Source organism: Entelurus aequoreus, linkage group LG24 (assembly GCF_033978785.1).
Source record: "Entelurus aequoreus isolate RoL-2023_Sb linkage group LG24, RoL_Eaeq_v1.1, whole genome shotgun sequence".
Classification (NCBI taxonomy): Eukaryota; Metazoa; Chordata; class Actinopteri; order Syngnathiformes; family Syngnathidae; genus Entelurus; species Entelurus aequoreus.
Genome location: NC_084754.1, coordinates 21,348,061 through 21,372,768, shown reverse-complemented (window position 1 = coordinate 21,372,768; position 24,708 = coordinate 21,348,061). Strand labels below are relative to the sequence as shown.

General features: G+C 41.4%; 1 long non-coding RNA gene across 1 annotated transcript in view; it reads right to left on the bottom strand.

The window, feature by feature from the left end:
• LOC133641724 (uncharacterized) overlaps nt 1–24,708 on the bottom strand; it is a 408,940-nt gene that overhangs the window by 360,084 nt on the left and 24,148 nt on the right. The window contains exon 2 of the long non-coding RNA XR_009824330.1: nt 12,456–12,503. This is a non-coding gene — a long non-coding RNA (uncharacterized LOC133641724). The remainder of the gene's footprint in view (nt 1–12,455; nt 12,504–24,708) is intronic.

Here is a 24,708-nt window from a genome sequence, read left to right as displayed (position 1 = left end):
AGTTTCTGATTTATTAATTGTATAACAGTGCAAAATATTGCTCATTTGTAATGGTCTTTCTTGAACTATTTGGAAAAAAAGATAGGTTTTTATTTATATTTATAAAGGATTTTTAAAGGCCTACTGAAACCCACTACTACCGACCACGCAGTCTGATAGTTTATATATCAATGATGAAATCTTAACATTGCAACACATGCGAATACAGCCGGGTTAACTTATAAAGTGCAATTTTAAATTTCCCGACAAACTTCCGGCTGAAAACGTTTCGATAAGATGACGTTTGCGCGTGACGTCAATGGTTGAACCGGAAGTATTCGGACCCCATTGGATCCAATACAAAAAGCTCTGTTTTCATCCCAAAATTCCACAGTATTCTGGACATCTGTGTTGGTGAATCTTTTGCAATTTGTTTAATGAACAATGAAGACTGCAAAGAAGGAAGCTGTAGGTGGGATCGGTGTATTAGCGGCGGACTACAGCAACACAACCAGGAGGACTTTGAGATGGATAGCAGACGCGCTAGCCACCGACCTCATCTTGACTTCCTCCGTCTCCGGGCCGCCGACCGCATCTATGATCGGGTGAAGTCCTTCGTCGCTCCGTCGATCGCTGGAACGCAGGTGAGCACGGGTGTTGATGAGCAGATGAGGGCTGGCTGGCGTAGGTGGATAGCTAATGTTTTTAGCATAGCTCTGTCGAGGTCCCGTAGCTAAGTTAGCTTCAATTGCGTCGTTAGCAACAGCATTGTTAAGCTTCACCAGGCTGGAAAGCATTAACCGTGTAGCTACATGTCTATGGTTTAATACAGGGGTGTCAAAGTCAAATGGACGGAGGGCCAAATAAAAAATTTAGCTACAAGCCGAGGGCCGGACTGTTCGAATGTTCATTGAAAAATTTTTAAATGACGCATATAGTCTAGTGAACCTAATTGAACCTACTGAAAACCTAACAAATATATTCCAATATGATCAGATAAATAAAGCAATATTTTCTTATGGCTCTGTCAGTAATCTTTAATTTTCAACAGACACAAAAGACAAATTTCCTTTATATAAAAATCCCCATAACATGAACATTAAATGAAAGAAACCGGTATTCAAGGCACCATCAGTAGCCTATATTTTCTATTTTAGCAAAAGTGGGCTAAATTTACTTCAAAGAAAAAAACAATAATAGCAATTTTCTATCATCCACTCAACTGAAATATTTTTAAAATATAATTAAATTGAAATACAATAAAATAAAGTGCAAAAATCTATAAATCAAAAACAACACTTTGTTTAAGGAGAAGTAACATGCAGTGAAAACAAATATTAAACTTTAACTTTTAAACTTGAATTGAGTAAAAACTCTAAATATGTGATTGCACAGTAATGTTCACATTAAACCCCCCTCCTCCCTCCGTGGGAGGGAGGCGAGTTGGGTGCCCGAAACCCCCCGCTGGTTTCGGCCCGCCCCTTGGCGCGCGTGGCACGGCGGGCTCCGCGACCCGACGGCTGGCCCTCGTGGCTTGACGGCGGGCGCGTCCCGACGGGCCGCGCGTAGGGGTCAAACGCAGAAGTCTCAGGGCCTCGTGGTGAGGGGGTGGCCTGCGGGTTTCGGCCCGCTTGACCCCCCCGCTCCGCTTGGCGCGCGCGGCACATGACGGGTTCCGCCACCGACGCTCGGGCTGCAGCCCGACGGTGGTGCGGGCCCGGCGGTGACGCGCGGTTTGGGGAAACAAAGCAGAAGTCTCAGGGCCTCGGGGCCGGGTTTCGGCCCGCCCCCTTGGCGCGCGTGGCACGGCGGGCTCCGCGACTGACGGCCGGGCTGCAGCCCTTCGGCCGGCAGGCGCGTCCCGGCGGGCCGCTCGCCCCCTTTCGGAACCTTGGACCGGCATCCGCTTGGTGCGTGTAAAAGATCTGCGGTCTAAAAAAAAAAAAAAAAAAAAAAAAAAAAAAAAAAAAAAGATCTGCGGTCTGCGGGCCGGTTCTAATAATAAATCAAGATCATCCCAAGGGCCGTAAAAAACCTTCTCGCGGGCCGGATATGGCCCGCGGGCCTTGACTCTGACATATGTGGTTTAATAGTATTGTTGATCTTCTGTCTATCCTTCCAGTCAGGGGTTTATTTCTTTTGTTTCTATCTGCATTTAAGCCCGGTGCTATCACGTTAGCTCCGTAGTTAAAGAGCTTCGCCGATGTATTGTCGTGGAGATAAAAGTCACTGTGAATGTCCATTTTGCGTTCTCGACTCTCATTTTCAAGAGGATATAGTATCCGAGGTGGTTTAAAATACAAATCCGTGATCCACAATAGAAAAAGGAGAAAGTGTGGAATCCAATGAACCCTTGTACCTAAGTTACGGTCAGAGCGAAAAAAGATACGACCTGCACTGCACTCTAGTCCTTCACTCTCACGTTCCTCATCCACAAATCTTTCATCCTCGCTCAAATTAATGGGGTAATCGTCGCTTTCTCGGTCCGAATCGCTCTCGCTGCATTGTAAACAATGGGGAAATGTGAGGAGCCCTTCAACCTGTGACGTCACGCTACTTCCGGTACAGGCAAGGCTTTTTTTATCAGCGACCAAAAGTTGCGAACTTTATCATCGATGTTCTCTACTAAATCCTTTCAGCAAAAATATGGCAATATCGCGAAATGATCAAGTATGACACATAGAATGGATCTGCTATCCCCGTTTAAATGAAAAAAAATTCATTTCAGTAGGCCTTTAAATTGTTACTATTTTTAGAATATAAAAAAAAAATATCACGTACCCCTTGGCATACCTTTAAGTACCCCCAGGGGTACGCGTACCCCCATTTGAGAACCACTGGTTTAGATGACAAGTTTGTCACTTCGACCATTGATTTGTTGTTCAATATTCCCTCCGACACTCGTAGTTACTAGCGCGCAGTGCAGTTTGTGTCAAGTGGTGGTGAAAAACAAGTTGTCTTTTACCAACCAGTTCCTTCAATTAAATCTACTTTAATCCGTGTGTGAGCTCAGAGAAGCAGCGCACTCCCCTCTGTGCATGGCGCGGGGGTGGCTCTCAGCGCGAGTGATCAACACTTTCGCGTCAATCACAGTCCAGTTTTTGAATGGTTATGGTTTAAATCTATTTCAAACATGCTATACAGATGGGAGAAAATTTTAGTCTAGTTTTATCAACTTTGGATGGATTTCGTTTGGGTGCAAAATGCGATGAAAGGGTTGATACAGCACTGTATATGACACCCAACTCTACATGTCCCTAAAGCTGACCAACACGCCGGATTGTAGTCAGCTGGAGGCGTGTCTTAATGAAATTAAACAATGGATGTCCGCTAACTTTTTGCAACTCAACGCTAAGAAAACGGAAATGCTGATTATCGGTCCTGCTCAACACCGACATCTATTTAATAATACCACCTTAACATTTGACAACCAAACAATTAAACAAGGCGACTCGGTAAAGAATCTGGGTATTATCTTCGACCCAACTCTCTCGTTTGAGTCACACATTAAGAGTGTTACTAAAACGGCCTTCTTTCATCTCCGTATTATCGCTAAAATTTGTTCCATTTTGTCCACAAGCGATGCTGAGATCATTATCCATGCGTTCGTTACATCTCGTCTCGATTACTGTAACGTTTTGTTTTCGGGCCTCCCTATGTCTAGCATTAAAAGATTACAGATGGTACAAAATGCGGCTGCTACACTTTTGACAAAAACAAGAAAGTTTGATCATATTACGCCTATACTGGCTCACTTGCACTGGCTTCCTGTGCACCTAAGATGCGACTTTAAGGTTTTACTACTTACGTATAAAATACTACACGGTCAAGCTCCTGCCTATCTTGACGATTGTATTGTACCATATGTCCCGGAAAGAAATCTGCGTTCAAAGAACTCCGGCTTATTAGTGATTCCCAGAGCCCCAAAAAAGTCTGCGGGCTGTAGAGCGTTTTCTATTCGGGCTCCAATACTATGGAATGCCCTCCCGGTAAAAGTTATGCTGACCCGTCTCCACTCGGGATGGTTCCTGCTGGCCCCACCATGGACTGGACTTTCGCTGATGTGTTGGACTTTCACAATATTATGTCAGACCCACTCGACATCCATTGCTTTCTGTCTCCCCTAGAGGGGGGGGGGGGGGGGGGGGGTTACCCACATATGCGGTCCTCTCCAAGGTTTCTCATAGTCATTCACATTGACGTCCCACTGGGGTGAGTTTTCCTTGCCCGTATGTGGGCTCTGTACCGAGGATGTCGTGGTGGCTTGTACAGCCCTTTGAGACACTTGTGATTTAGGGCTATATAAATAAACATTGATTGATTGATTGATTGATATATATTAGGGTTGTACGGTATACCGGTATTCAGGGCCGGCCCGTGGCATAGGCCGTATAGGCAAATGCTAAGGGCGCCGTCCATCAGGGGGCGCCACGCCAGTGCCACAAATGTTGGAGAAAAAATAAATAAATAAATAAAAGTTGGTACTATTATTTCTAAATACAAAAAATAATCCCACGTTAATTAAAATGCAAAGTAAAGCCTATTTAATAGAAATATTATTTGTTACAACATTACGGTGCGCCCCCTCCCTTCCCGTATCATGACTCTTTTTGGACTCACCACGTCAAAAAATCAACACAAGATGTCAAAACGGCCAAAACTGTCAGGTGTCCAGGGAAGAAAAAATTGAAAAGAAGAGGAGGAGAAACGAGAAAAAGACAGAGGTAGCAGGTAGGTAACGTTAGCCTGCATGAAATTATTTGTCTGTTACAGAATGTGATAGTAACCTGGCTTTTTAGCATTAAGCTAATGCTACATGATTCGGCAATTGCTAATCAATAAATAGCTAGTTCTGTTTTAACGTCGGGTTAATATTGTGGAGGGGGCTAAATTGTTATGGAAAATAATAATGTAACGTTATTAATTACAGTACTCCCACCTTACATTCCTCAGGGACATTTGTATTAGATCTATTAAGCAGGTGTTTTTGTGTACATTGTTATTGCCTTCTGGTTAGCTAATGTTTGCCCTGCAGGTAATAGTCACTTTTCCACCCCTTTATATATTAGGTTTAGTTGTAAGCCTAGTTGTTAAAGTGCACATCATTAATGTTAATTAAGCAATATCACATGAGAGGGAATGCTGTTTTTTAATTTGAGCACTGCTGTGATTTGATTAAAGATAATCATAACATAACATTCTCATATAATATGTTAATTTGCTTTCTTTAAGTAAAAAAAAAGGTCAAAGACAAAGCAATTCGGTTTCTTGTGAGTATATACACTTTACTGCCGATGTGGGGGGGCGCCACCTAAAATCTTGCCTAGGGCGCCAGATTGGTTAGGGCCAGGCCTGCCGGTATTAGTATAGTACCGCGATACTAATGAATCATATTCGGTACCATACCGCCTCTGAAAAGTATTGGTCAGCTACTTATAAATCCCTAATCCTCGCCTCCATGGCGACATATAAAGTAAGTTTCTTAAAAGTATCATCCCTGCAGGACGAGGAATAGCTGAACATGCTTCACTACACACTGTAGCTCACCGGCGTCAAAATGTAAACAAACGCAATTGATTACGTCAAAATTTTTTGGCATCACAACATCTTTCGTTTATAAAAAAAATGTATATTATGTTTATAAACTTAGGAAATATGTCCCTGGACACATGAGGACTTTCAATATGACCAATGTATGATCCTGTAACTACTTGGTATCGAATTGATACCCAAATTAGTGGTATCATCCAAAACTAATGTAAAGTATCAAACAACAGAAGAATAAGTGATTATTACATTTTAACAGAAGTGTAGATAGAACAAGTTAAAAGAGAAAGTAAGCAGATATTAACAGTAAATGAACAAGTAGATTAATAATCTATTTTCTACCACTTGTCCTTAATAAGTTTGACAAAATAATAGAATGGAAAATGACACAATGTTACTGCATAGGTCAGCAGCTAAATTAGGAGCCTTTGTTTGCTTACTTACTAATAAAAGACAAGTTGTCTTGTATGTTCACTATTTTATTAATGGACAAACGTGCAATAAGAAACATGTTTAATGTACCGTAAGATTTTTTGTTAAAATAAAGCCAAAAATGCAATTTTTTGTGGTCCCCTTTATTTAGAAAATTACCGAAAAGTATCAAAATAATTTTGGTACCTTAATCGCAGAAAGACATTTTTTGTTAATAGACAGATATTTTTTAAGTTTTTAATATCATGACTGGACAATTTCATCAATCCATCCATTTTCTACTTAATTTGCTTGAATTAAAAATGTTTAAACATTATGCTTTTTAAAACAGCTCAACACAAAAAAGAATATAAACACCCTTTGTAAAGATAATTAACGTTAAGACTTGGTTCTTGGGTTTTGTTTCTCCGGAAGGCAACGGAAAATTGGCACGGGCAAGACGTGAATTAAGAAACATGATTTAATGTTAACACTCAAAAAAAGAATAAACAAAAGGCGCGCACAATGGCGGAAGTACAAAAACTTGGCTATGAAAATAAAACTTGCACAAAGGCAGAAACTATGAACAATGAAACAAAAACACTAACTGTGGCATTAATAAACAAAACTTACTTGACAAGGAACTGTGAACATGACATGAAGTAGAGCGATGAAAAAGTGTGAGGTCGCCAGGACGAACAACAGAAACAGACAGATTTAAATAGTGACATGATCAGTGAAAACAGGTGCGTGACAGGAAAACTAATGAGTTGCTATGGAAACGAACAAACAAGGAAGTGCAACCAGGAACTAAAAAGAGTCCAAAAAACAAACACATGGCCAAAACAAAAACATGAACAGACATGACAGAACCCCCCCCTTACGGACAGATCCCAGATGTCCAAAAAACAAAAAACAGGATCAAGAGTCATGGGAGGGCGAGAGGGGGACATGGCGGTGGGTCGCCAGGCCAAGTGGCCCCGAATCCACCAAGGCATAGTCATGTGGCGGCGGCGAGTGGAACGCCGCCGCCACAGGCGAGGTGGGCGACCCGGGAAGGGCCACATGCGTGGCCGATGATGAGGTGGGCGCACTTGGCTTGGCGGACGACCAGGCAGTGGCTACCTCCGTGGCAGACGAGGAGGCAGGCGCGTCGTCATCATGGCAGGCGGCGAAGCTTGGCGTGGCGCGTCAGGCGGCGAAGCTTGGCGTGGGGGTCTTGGTCTTGGCGTGGGGGGTCTTGGTCTTGGTCACTTGGAGGGTCTTGGTCACTTGGAGGGTCTTGGTCTTGGCATGGTGGTTCTTGGTCTTGGCATGGGGAGTCTTGGCATGGGGGTGCTTGGTCTTGGCATGGGGGTGCTTGGCGTGGGGGTGCTTGGTCTTGGCGTGGGGGTGCTTGGTCTTGGCGTGGGGGTGCTTGGTCTTGGCGTGGAGCTGCGACTGGCGGCACTTGGCGTCGTGGAGCTGCGACTGGCGGCACTTGGCGTCGTGAAGCTGCGACCGGCGGCACTTGGCGTCGTGAAGCTGCGACCGGCGGCACTTGGCGTCGTGAAGCTGCGACCGGCGGCACTTGGCGTCGTGGAGCAGGTAACGGAGCTTGGCATGGTGCTACTACTGGCGGCCCTTGGCGGCGTGGAGCTGCGACTGGTGGCGCTTGGCGTGGAGCTGCGACTGGTGGCGCTTGGCGTGGAGCTGCGACTGGTGGAGCTTGGCGTGGAGCTGGGCGTGGTGGAGCTTGGCATGGTGGAGCTTGGCATGGTGGAGCTGCTAGGCATGTTGATAGCCTTGGAGCAGGGCGAGGTGGCCTAGCTGGAGGTTGCGGCTTGGCAGGCCGAAAGATCGGTGGTGGTGGCCGAACCGGAGGTTGCGGCTTAGCAGGCCGAAAGACTGGTGGTGGTGGTCGTGCTGGAGGCTGTGGCTTGGCGTGACGATGCTGAGCCACCCCACCTGAACCGTCCCCAGCCCTAACCCCCCCTTCAAGGAGCGGATCCCAGACGCGCTCCCTGCGGTCTGGAACCGTCTTTTGAGGTGGGTGGAGGGAGGTCAGGAGGGGGGCAGAATCTTCCCCTTTAAATTGTCCCAAACGTATTCCCTTATCCCCCACCTGGGGTTGTGTGGGCGGATAAACAGAAACATTTTGTGACGGGGGCGGGGTTTGAGTCTTGGGGGGCGGGGCATGAAATCTGGGTGACTGTGATTGACTAGACCTGATGTTCAAGATCATGTTTTGGTAGTGTTTTATCTTGTTCTTTGAGTCTTTTGTTGGAGGCGGGTGATCAAAAGTAAAAGAGTTGAAAAAAAAATCCTGGTCTGAAACGTCATTTTGAAGCTGCGGAGCTGGCAGCAACCTGCTGCCGCCCGGAGTGGGAGGAGCCTGCGGCAGCGCCGCATGCTGTCTGCTCGCCTTCCCTGATGTCCTTGGTCTGGAGCGGTGCTTCCAGGACTGCGGTGACGCAGCGCCGTCCTCGGACCAAATGGAGCTCAATGGCACCAGATTTCAATCTGGCCCCCACATCAGGTCTCTGCGCTTCCCGGAGGAATAACGCAGCGTCTCTTCCTCCATCGCGCGGAGGACCTCCCACGCTGCCTTGTCAAAACTGTCCAACTTTCTTGCGGAGAAACTCTTACGCTGGCGACCTACTGTCAAGACTTGGTTCTTGGGTTTTGTTTCTCCGGAAGGCAACGGAAAATTGGCACGGGCAAGACGTGAATTAAGAAACATGATTTAATATTAACACTCAAAAAAAGAATAAACAAAAGGCGCGCACAATGGCGGAAGTACAAAAACTTGGCTATGAAAATAAAACTTGCACAAAGGCAGAAACTATGAACAATGAAACAAAAACACTAACTGTGGCATTAATAAACAAAACTTACTTGACAAGGAACTGTGAACATGACATGAAGTAGAGGGATGAAAAAGTGAGGTCGGCAGGACGAACAACAGAAACAGACAGATTTAAATAGTGACATGATCAGTGAAAACAGGTGCGTGACTCAAAACGTGAAACAGGTGCGTGACAGGACAGGTGAAAACTAATGACTTGCTATGGAAACGAACAAACAAGGAAGTGCAACCAGGAACTAAAACGAGTCCAAAAAACAAACACATGGCCAAAACAAAAACATGAACAGACATGACAATTAAAAAGAAATACCTGCAGTGCGTTGGAGTCTTGCCAAAGTTTGTATTTTGTAGGAATACAGAATTTGTATTCATGCTTTAGGAGCAGTTGCATTTAGAGAAGAGGATCTAGACTTCCAGGTTTAGATAGCAGTTTCACGCATTAATAACACAAAATGTGGATTGTAACGATCATGCTTTAATTGTCATAGATGTTAGGTGATGTTTTTTTACCTAAATAAATGTTTCTGATATTCTGTACTTTACATGTTGCACAAGTTAATGGCATTCATATCTTTGCATGAAAATGTTTTAACCTTCTCTAACTACGTATTAATAATATGTAATATCCAGCCAGTTAAACATTTTGTAAATGCAGACTGTCAATCGGAACAGGTTATAACATAATATACCATAACAATGGTAATAATGTATAGTGAACTGTAATTACCCAATGTGGGCTGCGGAGGGCAGTGGCAGGCATGCCTGCAGTATTAAACCTAGTCTCAGTGGTAGCTAAGAAGACGAGATTGTTCAAAGACAACCTTCCTCTTTCATATTGCCGCTGCCATTGCAATAAACTTAATTTCAATCCGCCAGAAAGCATTTATTTGGGTAGAAATAACAGAATAGCATGAGATGATTTTTCGTTGCTTTGTTAGTTAGACTGTATGTGAAGCGTAGCGCAATTATTGTAAAGCTGCATGTGATTGGTATGAGAAAAGACTTGACATGTTTTGATGAAAATCTCCAATAAAAGTGACTTTAGACTTCCTCTCTACCGTCTTTGTTTCTGCTGAGCTTGTATTCCATCTTACTAAAGCAGTTCGAGTAAAAATCTACATTTTATGTTATTAATGCACTCAACTGTAAATCTAAACACGGACGTGATGCTCCTACTATCTACAAGCAGCAAAGGCGCCAACAGCGTTTGATCCAATGATGTCGTCTCACGGCGATTAAAGGTAAAATTGTCTTGTCTTGTCCGGATAACAACTTTCCATGGCTTTGGACCTGAGATTTCCATAAGGTCCCCCTTTCTTTGTGCAGTTCAGTGAGCTATTTTCAAGCTTGTGGCTCAACAGTAACTGGAAGCCATTACACAATTCCCCAAGCTACGGAACGGGCCGAGGGTCAAAAACGTTAATTGCGCATTAAAAAAATTATCGCTGTTCAAGGAACTTTTAGTTAACGCATTATCGCGTTAACTTTGACAGCCCTTCTATATATACAGTATATGTGTGTGTATATGTATGCATATATATGTATATATGTATAAATATGTGTACATGTATACAGAAGAAAAACAGAAATTTAAAAATGTTTGCTAATTTCTAAAAAAAAATAAAAAAATACTAGTAGTCAGAACCTTTGCTCAATACTTTATTGATGCACCTTTGACAGCAATTACAGCCTCAAGTCTTTTTGAATACGATGCCACAAGCTTGGCATTCCTATCTTTGGACAGTTCCGCCCATTCCTCTTTACATCACCTCTCAAGCTCCATCAGGTTGGATGGGAAGTCTTGGTTTTGAACCAGGATGTCTCTGTACATTGCTGCATTCATCTTAGTCTAGTCAGGGAGGTGACCAAGAATCCAATGGCCACGCTGTCAGAGCTACAGCATTCCTCTGTGGAGAGGAGAATCTTACAGAAGGACGACCATCTCTGCAGCAATCCACTAATCAGGCCTGTATGGTATAGTGGCCGGACGGAAACCATTTATTCGTAAAAAAAAGTTTGCCAAAACGCACCTGAAAGACTCTCAGACCATGAGAGAAAAAAAAATCTGGTCTGATGAGACAAAGATTGAACTCTTTGGCGTGAATGCCAGGTGTCATTTTTGGAGGAAACCAGGCACCACTCATCACCATACAGGCCAATAACATCATTACACTGTGGGGATGGTTTTCAGCGACAGGGACTGGGAGACTAGTCAGGATAGAGGGAAATATGAATGCAGCAATGTACAGACACATCCAAGATGAAACCAATACTTCCCATCCAATCTGAGGGAGCTTGAGAGGTGCTGCAAAGAGGAATTGGCAAAGAGGAATGGGCGCAACTGCCTAAAGATAGGTGTCCCAAGCGTGTGGCATCGTATTCAAAAAGACTTGAGGCTGTTATTGCTGCCAAAGGTGCATCAACAAAGTATTGAGCAAAGGCTGTGAATACTTGTGTACATGTTTTGGTTTTATTTTAATAAGTGTGGAACTTTTTTTTTTTTTTTTTACTTTTCCACATTGTCATTATGGGGTATTGTCCATAAAATTTGGAGGACAAAAATGAATTTATTAAATTTTAGGATGAGGCTGTAACATAACAAAATGTAGAAAAAAAGTGAAGTGCTATGAATACTTTCGGGATGCATTTTATGCTGACAGGAAAATAGCAAGTTACTCTCACAAACTGTAAGGCAATATGAGGTGTCCACAGAAGTATGAAATCCGCACAAACCAGTTACACATAAGCACACAGTAGCAATGAATGAATGGATGTCAGTCTCCTGAAAGTAGCTGCTCCCAGCATCCATAATACAGCTCATAAATCATCAGTAGTGACCCATTGAGTGTGAAACTTCTCTCAACATGGTCACGTTAAAAAAAAAAGGTCTGCTTCTGTCCTAATTTATATTGTGTTGATCTCAGACTATTTTATCTATAGCTATTATTTATTCACATGATGACATATGAACATTTGAGAAAATCTAATAAACCTACCTAAAATTATAAATATAAGTAATATATTGTTCAACAATATCAAAAATAATGACATAAAAGTGTACAGTTCAGTAGCTCATTATTACCACATCACTGCCCCCTTGTGGTAAGGCATGGCACCACCCTTGTGTAATAATTTTGAGCATCCTCCAGGCTGCTCCCATAAAGAGCTATTTCCAAGAAGATGTCAGCTGATATGCCTCAACATAAGTGTCTCTGACTTTCTCGCAGGATAAATAAAACTTTAATTTTAGTAAGGCTTTCACTCATCCAGGTTACAATAACATATTGAAAAAAAAATAAAACATAGAAGCAGGTATCAGAACAAAATCCAAAGACATAAGTGTGTGTTTTAAGATACATAGAGTAGTGTGGATCTTTTTTTTTTTTTAAATAATACAAAATGTAATAAAAACATGAAGTCCGGATGCTGCTGTAATACTATAAACGGTGACACCTTCAAAGATTACAATTGTTAAAATTATTGAATTGACTCGAGTGTAAACGTAGACAAAGAATATGTTTACGTATTATTTTATGTTTACTTTTAAATTTTACCCCTTACCTGAGGTTGGTAATAGCCTACATTGATTTTAGTTGAGTATATTGACATGCAGGTGTACATACAATTCAAAAGCAAACATTATTACATGCATTAAAAGGGCTGTACTTACCCTTCTAGTTGTGCATGGAGCTGTTCTTTGCGGCACGGTATCGCACTCCTATCAGAGATAAGAAAAATATGTTGCATAATACACAAACACAATGGGGGAAAAAATACACATCTTCAACTCATTTCATGTAACATTAACTCATCAGAACCTGGATCCACTTTTACTTAGAGTAAAAATGATGGAGGGTATACAACAGGTCAAGTGGAACACATAGAACACATTTAGATCTGTAATGCGGCATTCATGGTAAATGCATGCTTTCTTGAAATATTGTAACAAAGGCACCCACATACTCCAGGTGTCGCTGCCACCACGCTATTTAAAGAGTCACAGGTGACCCCGAAAGGATGAATGGATTGAATGTAGGACATGATATTCAGATGGGAACGTAATAAGCTGTAAATAAACCAAATATGTACTCTGTCCTTCAGCCACAACACAAGGCTTATTTTTAATACAACACAAATTAATCAAATAAATAACAAGGCCTTCTGTGCTGGCCTAGCATAACCAGAAATCAGGATCATAATTAAAGATAAAAATAGTTTTTAATTTACTTTCCCTAAATATCTTAAAGTATTCATATTCTCTTCAAGTCATATTATGCTTGTTCCAGTGCTTTTATTAGTTTTAGTTTGTATCCAATCAGAATTCGGCTAACTTATGTTGCCATTCTGTGCGAAATCTGCCGGAGGCCTTCAGAATCAACAATGCGGGCGTCCGTGCACTGTAAGTGAACGGGGACATACAGGTGATAGACACTTGCGATAGCCAATCAGATCACGAGTTGTTGTCAATAAGGCCTTCCAGATGGCCTCACGTTGAGGGTGACATTTACGCGTCCTGTGATTGGATACTCATCGGGACCGTTAGCGGATTAATTTGAGAACACACAGAGTTGAGAGACAGTTGCGATAGCCAATCAGATCACACGTTGTTGACAGTAGCCTATCCAAGTAGCCTGATGTTAACGAGACTGTGTTTGGATACTCACTTGTCAGTCCAAAGTGAGTATCCATTCACAAGCTTCAATTTAGCAGGAAGTGTTGCGCTTAGCCAGACAGCGCAACACTTTGGACTGACAGCAGAGAAGGAGAACAAAACGTTGATTAGGTGGCAGATATATATTTGCAAGGCCATTTTCAAGAAGGATATTTAAAGAGAAACTACATCTTGTGAGACCATGTTGGCCAACCCCGGAAGTTAGCTCAGCTGTTCTGGCGATGAAATGGGGAAATGCTTGCCATTTCCACTCGAATCAGCCGACGACGAGGGGTACCACTGGATTATACGGCGTCGAATAGTAAGTTCAAATATTTTGTTTTTTCACTTTTAATATGTTTTTTGCAATTTTAATTTTGACAGTACCACAAGATATTTTAATTGCTGATACGTTTTAATTGATTTTTAAATGCGCCAGAAAACTACCCGTTTTGTACACTGTTGAGGTGTTTTAATGCACAGTAGGGTGTAAATGTGTTTCTATATGGCAGGGGTCGGCAACCCGCGGCTCCGGAGCCGCATGCGGCTCCTTGACCACTCTGATGCGGCTCAGCTACATACATGCCGACCCCCCCCGATTTTCCCAGGAGACTTATGGATCTCAGTGTCTCTCATAGATTACTCCCAGGGAAAAAATAATCCTATTTACACTCTAATTACTAAATAAAGGGCGTGCCCTAATTGCACTGCAGTAATTGTCCTCTATAGCATTTACATACAGCGTGCCAGTCCAGCCACATGTTGCATGTTGTTATTACTTGCACACACAGGAGACGGCAAAGCATACTTACTCATCAGCCACACAGCTTACACTGACGGTAGCCGTATCAAACAACTTTAACATTGTTACGTTACAAATATGCGCCACACTGTGAACCCACACCAAAAAAGAATGAAAAACACATTTCTGGAGAACATCCCACCGTAACACAACATAAACACAACACAACCATTACCCAGAATCCCATGCAGCCCTAACTCTTCCGGTCTACATTATACACCCCCGCTACCACCAAATCCCCCCACACATCAACCCCCCCCCCCCTCTCCGTGCGTTGGTTGAGCGGAAGAGTTAGGGCTGCATGGGATTCTGGGTATTGGTACCGTCAGTGTAAGATGTGTGGCTGCTGAGATAGTACGCCTTGCTGTCACTTACGTGAGCAAGCTGAAATTGCATTCTACGTGTGGTCGATCAGGTACACTGTTAGGGCAGACTTTAGAGGGCGCCAAATGCAGTGTCATCACGCTCTGATATTCGGGAGTCTCCCGGGAAAAATGAGAGGGTTGGCAAGTATGACGCTATCAAGCGCCATTCATTCAAATCTCGCGGGCTGCACTAACATCAAATTTCCACATTAAAGTGCGTGCCGGTGCGTGTGTCGGAGACCCCTGGTTAACATAGCACAAAGCATTTAAGCTTTGTATGCGGTGTTTTTCATTTTAAATTTTAAAAATTTTTTTGTGGCTCCCATTACTTTCTTTAATTTGTGAAACTTGCCAAAATGGCTCTTTGAGTGGTAAAGGTTGCCGACCCCTGCTGTATGGTATTTCTCCAGCAATGGTCATGTGGTGACATAAATTATGGTATTTTGAGAGGTAATCATTGAAGTCGGATATCACTGAAGGTCATAGCCATGTTTTCGTAGCCGGGAGACAGCCATAGCAATGACACTTGGAGGATCTTCTGGGCTACTGGTGAGTACTGTAACCTACAGTAGAACACACTCAAGGCTACTATATTGAAACAAATGTAAAATTGACTATATTGGTGTTGTTTGATGTCTAGAGGGCTCTACTACGGTTGATAAAAACATATTTAAAAAGGTCATAAACAGTTTTAATGCTCAAACTTTGAAAATATTTGATTTATTAGGAATAAGGATCCATCCATCCATTTCCCACCGCTTGTTCCTCTTGGGGGCGCGGGGGTGGCTGGAGCCTATCCCAGCTGCATTTGGGCAGGGTACACCCTGGACAAGTCACTATCTTATTGCAGGTCAAACACAGATAGACAGACAACTTCCAGTGTGAACATGCACCTATCCCCAGTGCATGTTTTTGGAAGTGGGGGGGAAGCAGGAATACCCGGAGGGAACCCATCGCAGTCACGGGGAGAACATGCAAACTCCACACAGAAAGACCCCGAGCCCAGGAATCGAACGCACGACCTTCGTATTGCGAGGCACCAGCACTAACCTCTGTGCTGCCTTAGAATCAAGATAATACATTAAAAAACATATATTTTTTACAGAGATAAAATTAAATCAATAACATTCAAGGGACAAACTGGCCACCATTGTCATATTTCTCTGATTATTCTATTTATTCAGAAAAATAACATTACAGCTGTTTTAAAGATTGCTAAAAAAAAAAAAATGGTGTCAGTACAAGTGTTACACAAAGTTCCTTGCAAGCTAACACTGCCACTGTACTTTTCAGTAGAGGAGATAGTGACATTGTGTATTACAGTGAATTAGTCCTGGGCAATTATTTTGACTCCGGGGCCAAATTTAGAGAAAAAAATGTGCTGGGAGCCGGTATATCTATTTTTAGGAACATTAATACAAAACCTCACAATAATGTCTGATTGAATGCTAAAAACGTTATGACAGACCGCCTTAAAAAACAGAATGGAATTTTACTTTTTTTTTTACTGAATGAGAAACCCAGAAAGTACATGAAAATAAAGAATGTGGGATTTACAATATTAACTATGAACGATAAAACACTGAATATTGAGAACATGAACGTCACACCCCGTCTCAATCGACATATTTTACAATTAGCGGAACGCAACAAAAATACAACAAACAGAGTGATATATGAATGCTGAGGGTAAAAAAAAAAAAACACCTACAATCTGATACATCTGATATATCACTAAGCTTTAGAACTTTGTTGTAAAATCTCCTTCCGCATCTGTCCCTGACACCCGCATTTCAGGCTGGCCGCTCTGGAAATACTCTGTGGAAACAAACAACGTCCACACTGCTTGGTGCCTGGTCTGAGCTGCTGTGACTTAGATTACCATAGTAACTAGTATATCATGCAAAAGCGCAGATTCCAACCTGTCAAGAAGTAGTGGTGACGAACCCCAAGATGTACAGATGGCGGGCTTGGTGCAGGAAAACATGATTTTAATGTCCCCAAAAAAAATGCAAGGAAAACACAAAACAGAAACCAGGAAACAGGCAAACTTGAGACAGCAAACAGAAACCAGAAAGAACTGGAGACAGCAAACAGTCGAAAGCGTTCAGCATACAGGAACAGCTCACAGTCCACAGCATACAGCTAGTAATACTCCAGCACTGACTGGAGGGAGACGCAGGTATAAATAGGAGCCTGATTGTCAATTGCCACCAGGTGTGCCAGACTGCCAATCAGGTACAGGTGAGGGAAACAAGCACAGAAAAACCCAAAACATAACCAAACTGTCAGTGAGAATCCTGACACAACCATTGAAATACTTTGTATAGTTCAAGACTTACGGTAATTTGAAAACATCACTGCACGTCATAATGGCAGCTATATTTTCCATCTTAAAGATCTGAACAAATTATTTGGGAATGTCCGGCGGGCCAGATTGAAAAGCTTAAAGGGCATGTGGCCCCCGGGCCTTAACTTGCCCAGGTCTGAAGTGAATGATGATAATGTACACAACGGCAAAATGAGTTAAGCCGAGGTAAATAGCAAAGGTAACCTCACTGGAGTTTGATAACAAAAACCACAGGATGACCCTGGGTTTTTAGATGAAAATCAGGCGTTAAGCATGCATGTCGTTTTACTCAAAAGGAAATGTGTACAGTGTTTAGTGGTCAAGGCGAGTACAGGCATGTCAGAATAGCACAGACATTTCCACCAGCATGACCATATCACCTTTTCTAAGAGGATATCACCACCTTTCACTTTTCTGGCAAGTTCAGATTTGTTTGCTATGAGAGGAAATCCCTCTATGGACATTTTTCAGATTGAAAAATACATTACCCCACAGGATGACATGGTGCACAACGTTGGTAGAAGACAACATATAACATACGGAAAACATTGTGGGCAATTACTGTACAGTAGTTGAGACACTTAAGAAGGCTCTCTAATATGTACACAGAAAAACCGCAAAATGCTTCGAGGGCTCCAAGAACTTCAGCAAAAAGAAATAAGCCACAAGATCTCATCTGGTGCGGTAGAAATGATTTTCAAAAACGTAAGGAATTATCCCCGAATTACACAAAAAAGCTATTCGGACCACAGCCATGAAGAAAACCTTTGGTAATGGTAACACACTTTGCCGAATCGAACTGAGATTCTGTCTCAGTTTGCTTATATGACCCCAAGAACACCACACCCATCGTCAAAACATGGGAGGTGAAAACACTTCAATTTGGAACGGTTTCTGTTTGCCACAGTGAGGGTACGGAAATAGTTTCTGAGGTGACTGAAGAACGGGGCCATGTACTGTAGAATCTTAGATGAGAAGCTCCTGGCCTTAGTCAGAACACTGAAAATGCGGTGGGGCTACAGTATGACAATGACCCAAAACATACAGGCAAGTTAATAAAGGAGGGTCTTAAGAACAAGCACACGTTAGAATGGCCTAGCCAGTCCTTTGACCAGGTGTATTTAATTAAGAATGTTTCCTTAAGCGAAGGTCCAGAACATCATAATTCTGATATGGCTACAGCAGGGGTGTCCAAACTTTTCCCACTGAGGGCCGCACATGGAAAAATTAAAGCATGTGGGGGCCATTTTGATATTTTTCATTTTCAAACCATAACAAAATATATGCATTTTTTATTTATTTTACCTTTAGGGGTCCCGGGGACCATAAAGGGTCTCAGTCATTAAAATGTTAAAAATAAGTCAGATTATTATTATTTTTTTAATTATTTAACGCTTACAGTAAATCTCTATATCAACTTCAAGTTGATATAAAGTAATACAAATTTTAAAAAATGTTTTATGGCTTTTCTGTCAAAAACAACTTAGTTTTTTTTATAGTAAAATTGAAATGTGCAGTATTTAGTAATTAGAGCCCTAAAAGATCAATAATGCAGGACACCATTGATTTTAATTATTGCATATTTTTTAGTAATCACAGTGAAAAGATAAATAAAAAATCACTAAATGTATTTGGGATCCAAAAGGTGCCCCACTCATAAAGTGATACATTTTTATTAGTTGTTTTTTTTTACTTTCAACACTTAAGTTACGAGATCAACCTCAGATATATCTGTCGATTTTATGCTGGAACTATTATTTTGTTTGTTTTATGCGCTTTTGTCAAAGAAAACTTTGATGTTTTTATATGGCTACTACACAATATATGCAATATTTACCACATAAATTTTTTTAAAGTGAAATATTTGAAGTAATTGGAGCCCTGAAAATAATTCATTATAACATGGATTTTTTGTCATAATTTTTTTTTGAGCAATGGCAAAAAAAGAAAAATGAAGAAAGACAAAAGAAAAAAGAAAACAGCCTGCATGGCAGCTTTTGTCAACATTGCAACTTTTTCTCGTTAGATTTCACCTCATTCCACTTTTTTTAATGTTCTTTTTTATTTTTACAATAGTATTTCCAGAATGTGTGGCGGGCCGGTAAACAATTAGCTGCGGGCCGCAAATGGCCCCCGGGCCGCACTTTGGACACCCCTGGGCTACTGCTATCGATAATTTTAGTTGTCGAGTAACTTACTGATTAGTTTGTTCAATTAATTGAGGTAAAAAAACACAGGGAAAATACCGTATTTTCCGGACTAAAAGGCACACTTAAAATCCATTTTTTTCCTCAAAACCCAACTGTGCGCCTTATAACCCGGTGCGCCTAATGAAAGGAATAATTCTGGTTTTGTTTACCGACTTGAAGCAATTTTATTTGGTACATGGTGTAATGATAAGTGTGACCAGTAGATGGCAGTCAAACATAATATATATTTGTAGACTGCAATATGATGGCAATATGATTTAAGTGAACAACACCAACATTTTATATGTTCTATTGAAAATATAGAACATTATACACAGCGTTAAAAAATCTATCAAAATGTTTTGACTTTGGTAAACTATGAAGCCGCACCGCTTGATGGATTATACTGTGCTTCAACATTTGAGTATTATTATAGTGTGTGTATAAGGCAAGACATATTATCTGGCGTTTTGTTTTGCAGTATTATGCAAAAGCAACTTTTCTTACCATATGGTACCTGCTGATCTGTATTTGGGATTTGCATATGTCCTGAAAATTTGCGCGCGTCTGCCTTTGTAGTTTGTGACGATAACGTAGTTGATAAGCTTCTTCTTTTTCTCTATCTTCTTGTTATGTGACATTCATCCTCCGCTGTTGCCATTTCTAATATAAAGTAGTGTAAAGTCCTTAACTATATCTGTCAGTAAACTCGCCATGAAAGCGCTAAAACATACCGGTGTAGTGAGTCTACATTATTCACCCAAGGAACTTTAGTTATTAGAGAGTTCCGGTCGGACGGTTTTTCACGGCACACATTTTCTGCGTTGTTGTTGTTTCCGGATGAGGAGATGCTGCTCCGTTATTTAATAAATAAAGTCTGAATGTCATTAAAACAGTTAGCTCCATCTTTTGACACTTCTTCCACTCCCGTCCTTGCGTGCTACACCGGTACATCAAAGATGACGGGGAGAAGACGCAGCCAAATGTGAGCCACGTAAATAAGACCGCCCACAAAACGGTGCATCCGGAAGCGACTGTCAGAAAGCGGCTTGAAGATGATCTGTAAAACATAATCTATGCAACATTTTGACAAGAGAACCACCATTACATGTTATGTAGACCACAAGGAAGTGTTTTCAATTTAAAAAATGTTTTTAAATAAAATGACTCCTTTAATGCGCCCTATAATCCAGTGCGCCTTATACGTGAAAAAGATCGAAGATAGACCATTTATCGGCAGTGCGCCTTATAATCCGGTGCACCCTATGGTCCGGAAAACACGGTAGTTGAAACATACAACGATTTTTATGTTTGCCAAAACTTTCATTCTTTTTTTCTAATAAATGTACATCATCAACACTGAAATTATACTTTTAACATGTGTGCATTAATAAAACAAATTTTTTTTAGATATCCACTGTTCGCCGCCACACAAACCACAGCACACAAACACACCACCATTCACATGTGCGTTCTATTGCAGCATCCGTGAGGAAACTATGTCCGCGTATCTAAAGTGATTTGATCACTTTAAATCATTAAAACTCATTAAATGACTGATCAAAGCAACATATATATTGTTTTTCTATACAAATCAATTCATTGTTGTAGCCCTAAATTCTAACTTGCGTCATGAGTTAATTTATGATATACATTGAAGTAGCCCTATAACTAATTGTGTCAATGTCAGCATGATTGTCAAGTTTTTGCTTGTCCTGCCAGGATTTTAAACCTGGGCTGAAATGTTGTGTTGTTTCCGGCTCACTCGTCTTATGATCGTTTATGTCCGTATCAAATTGTTTTTCCGATCAAGGAAAACTTTATTTATTAAGTTTTTATGAGATTTTTGGGGGCCCATAGAAATCTCAGGACCCCAGGCAACAGCTCAATGTGCACAATTGAATAGTGCAGTTGTTCCGACAGCAATGTGTTTATACAAAATTAGATTTGGATATGTCGTTTGTAATTGGGAAAGAGGTTAATGCATCTTGTATTCATTTTAGCATTTAAAGGGGCCCTATTACGCAAAACCAACTTTTCTTACCTGTTGGTACCTGCTTTGGTGTATTTGGGCTCATAAGCACTGATCTACATTTCTGCCAGCTCTACATTAAAGGCCTACTGAAATGATTTTAAATGATTATAGGCCTACTGAAATGATTTTTTTTTATTTAAACGGGAATAGCAGATCCATTCTATGTGTCATACTTGATCATTTCGCGATATTGCCATATTTTTGCTGAAAGGATTTAGTAGAGAAAATCGACGATAAAGTTCGCAACTTTTGCTCGCTGATTAAAAAAAAGCCTTGCCTGTACCGGAAGTAGCGTGACGTCACAGGAGCTAGTATTCCTCACAATTCCCCGTTGTTTACAATGGAGCGAGAGAGATTCGGACCGAGAAAGTGATGATTACCCCATTAATTTGAGCGAGGATGAAAGATTCGTAGATGAGGAACGTTACAGTGAATGACTTGAGAGGCAGCGATGGACGTATCTTTTTTCGCTCTGACCGTAACTTAGGTACAAGCTGGCTCATTGGATTCCACACTCTCCTTTTTCTATTGTAGATCACAGATTTGTATTTTAAACCACCTCGGATACTATATCCTCTTGAAAATGAGAGTGGAGAACGCGAAATGGACATTCAGTGCCTTTTATCTCCACGACAATACATCGGCGAAATGCTTTAGCTACGAGCTAACGTGATAGCATCTTGCTTTATATGCATTTAGAAACAAAAGAAATAAACCCCTGACTGGAAGGATAGATAGAAAATCAACAATACTATTAAACCATGGACATGTAAATACACGGTTAATGCTTTCCAGGCTGGCGAAGGTTAACAATGCTGTGCTAACGATGCCATTGAAGCTAACTTAGCAACCGGACTGCACAGAGCTATGCTAAAAACATTAGCTCTCCACCTACGTCAGCCAGCCCTCATTTGCTCATCAACACCCGTGCTCACCTGCGTTCCAGCGATCGGCAGAAGGACGAAGGACTTCACCCGATGCGTTTGGCGGCCCGGAGACGTAGGGAGTCAAGGTGAGGTCGGCGGCTAGCGCGGCTAGTGCTCCAACAAAGTCCTCCTTGTTGTGTTGCTGTAGTCCGCTGCTAATACACTGATCCCACCTACAACTGTCTTCTTTGCAGCCTTCATTGTTCATTAAAAAAATTGCAAAAGATGTCCAGAATACTGTGGAATTATGAAATGAAAACAGAGCTTTTTGTATAAGATTCTACGGGGTACCATAACTTCCGTTACTCGGACTTCGTCACGCGCATACGTCATCATACCGCAATGTTTCAGCCGGATATTTCCCGGGAAGTTTTAAATGTCACTTTATAAGTTAACCCGGCCGTATTGGCATGTGTTGCAATGTTAAGATTTCATCATTGATATATAAACTATCAGACTGCGTGGTCGGTAGTAGTGGCTTTCAGTAGGCCTTTAAGCCAGATAACACCTTAAACAAATAATTATTTAGCCTAAGTCCTGTTTCAGCCACACTAAATCATCGTTTAAGGTACCCCTCCTCGGACAATTTTTTACACGGGTAAAAGCGCCGTGTATTTCTTGAATCTGCGGCTCTTAGCTTTGTATGGACTCATTGATCGTTTACAAACTGAGTTCGGAGAGGAAGTGACGCCAGAAAGACAGCGCCCCACACAGGAAGTGACGTCAGAAAGAACGCGCCACAGCCAGCTTCATAATAAAGCGGTTTCGTAACGCGGAAGTAACCACTGGAAATATGGAGGCGAGTCATCCAGACATGCCCGTGTTTCTCCTTCCGTCTGTACAGACGCTTGTGGAAATCACACATCAAAACCTTAAGGAAAAGCAATTGCAGCTATTTCGGATACAACACCTTTTTAGAATCCGCCATTGTTTATCCAGTTGTAGTCCAATGTTGTAGTCAATAAGTTATTCTTGTTCTCTATCCTTTTGTTTTGGGGCAGACAGCATACTAAAATCCTCCGTTGTTGCCATTTCTAATAAAAAGTAGCGTACAGTTCTAACTTATATCTACATCTGTCAATAGACTCAATAAGGTAGCGCTAAAACACTACAACATGGCGACGGGTAGAAGAAGCAGTCGAAAGGGGCTTGGCCTGAAGTAGAGCTTTGACATGTAAATAAGACCACCCACAAAACGGCACATTCTGAAGGGCTTAAAGATGGTCTGTAAAACAAAATGTATGCACAATTTTTACCAAAGCACCACGATTACATGTTATGTAGTGTTTTTAAGGGGAACTGCATTTTTGAGGGGAATTTTGCCTATCGTTCACAATCATTATGAAAGACATGACGACGGATGGATTTTTTTCTAATACATTCTAAATATTAAATAAACATTAATAAAAGTCTGCTTACAGCTGAGCCAATGGGAGCTCCGCTATTCCGCCCATAAAATCTGATAAATAACCATTCAAAAACCGCCAACAATACTCCATTTACATTTCGTGACTTGAATATTAACCAAGTATTGGTGATATTGTTATCATAAGCGCTATCGCAGACAAACTATTTATAGTAGCGACCTGATCACTACTGTGTGTCCCTATGTTTACATCATCGAGTGGTCTGCTGTTTCCTCGCTTCCCTGCTTCCTGTAAGTTTATTGTAGATCATAAATCATGCCTCTCACCTGTACAGTAGATTGGCTCTTGGGGGCGATGGTATTTTTTGTGTGTTTTTTTTGTTTTTTTGTCATAAAAAATACAATCATGCATGCTTACGGACTGTATCTCTGCAGACTGTATTGATCTATATTTATATATAATGTAGGAACCAGAAATATTAATAACAGAAAGAAACAACCCTTTTGTGCGAATGAGTGTAAATGGGGGAGGGAGGTTTTTTGGGTTGGTGCACTAATTGTAAGTGTATCTTGTGTTTTTTTATTTTGATTTAATAATTTTTTTTATTTTTATTTATTTATTTTTTTTATTTCTTGTGCGGCCCGGTACCAATCGATCCACGGACCGGTACCGGGCCGCGGCCCGGTGATTGGGGACCACTGCTCTAGACCTTATCCCAGATAAAGTCAGCTCAAAAACTTGCTACACATAAGGATGATGATGGCCAAACCAGGAGAAATTGTGAGTATAAGTTTCTGTCTATCAAAAATCATTGTGCACAGTGCACACATTACGATAAAAAGGTGGAAGCAGGAAGATAAACATCCTCAAACTTTCTGTTTGTTTATAACACCAGAGAATTCAGGCCAGTTTGGCTGTCAATGTTCCTACACCGTCAGCAGGCTTAGTAACTGCAGAAATGATGCTATTGGTAAACAAAGCTGTTTACTAAGGTACAAGTTATCCAAGCATATTTTTAGGACTGCAGTCAAACCTATACAATATGTGACACAACCAACGTTAACTTGGCAAAACAAGTAACAGGCAAAACAAAATGTTATGCCAACAAATGGTTTGAATTATGAGGAAAACATCGGAGAGCAAAGTGATTGTGTCCTGGGTATTCCAAGGTTGTTTGGACCTCTTATCCACTTAGCATCAAACCAGGTAGAAAATACAGAACTTTTGAAAGGAAAATT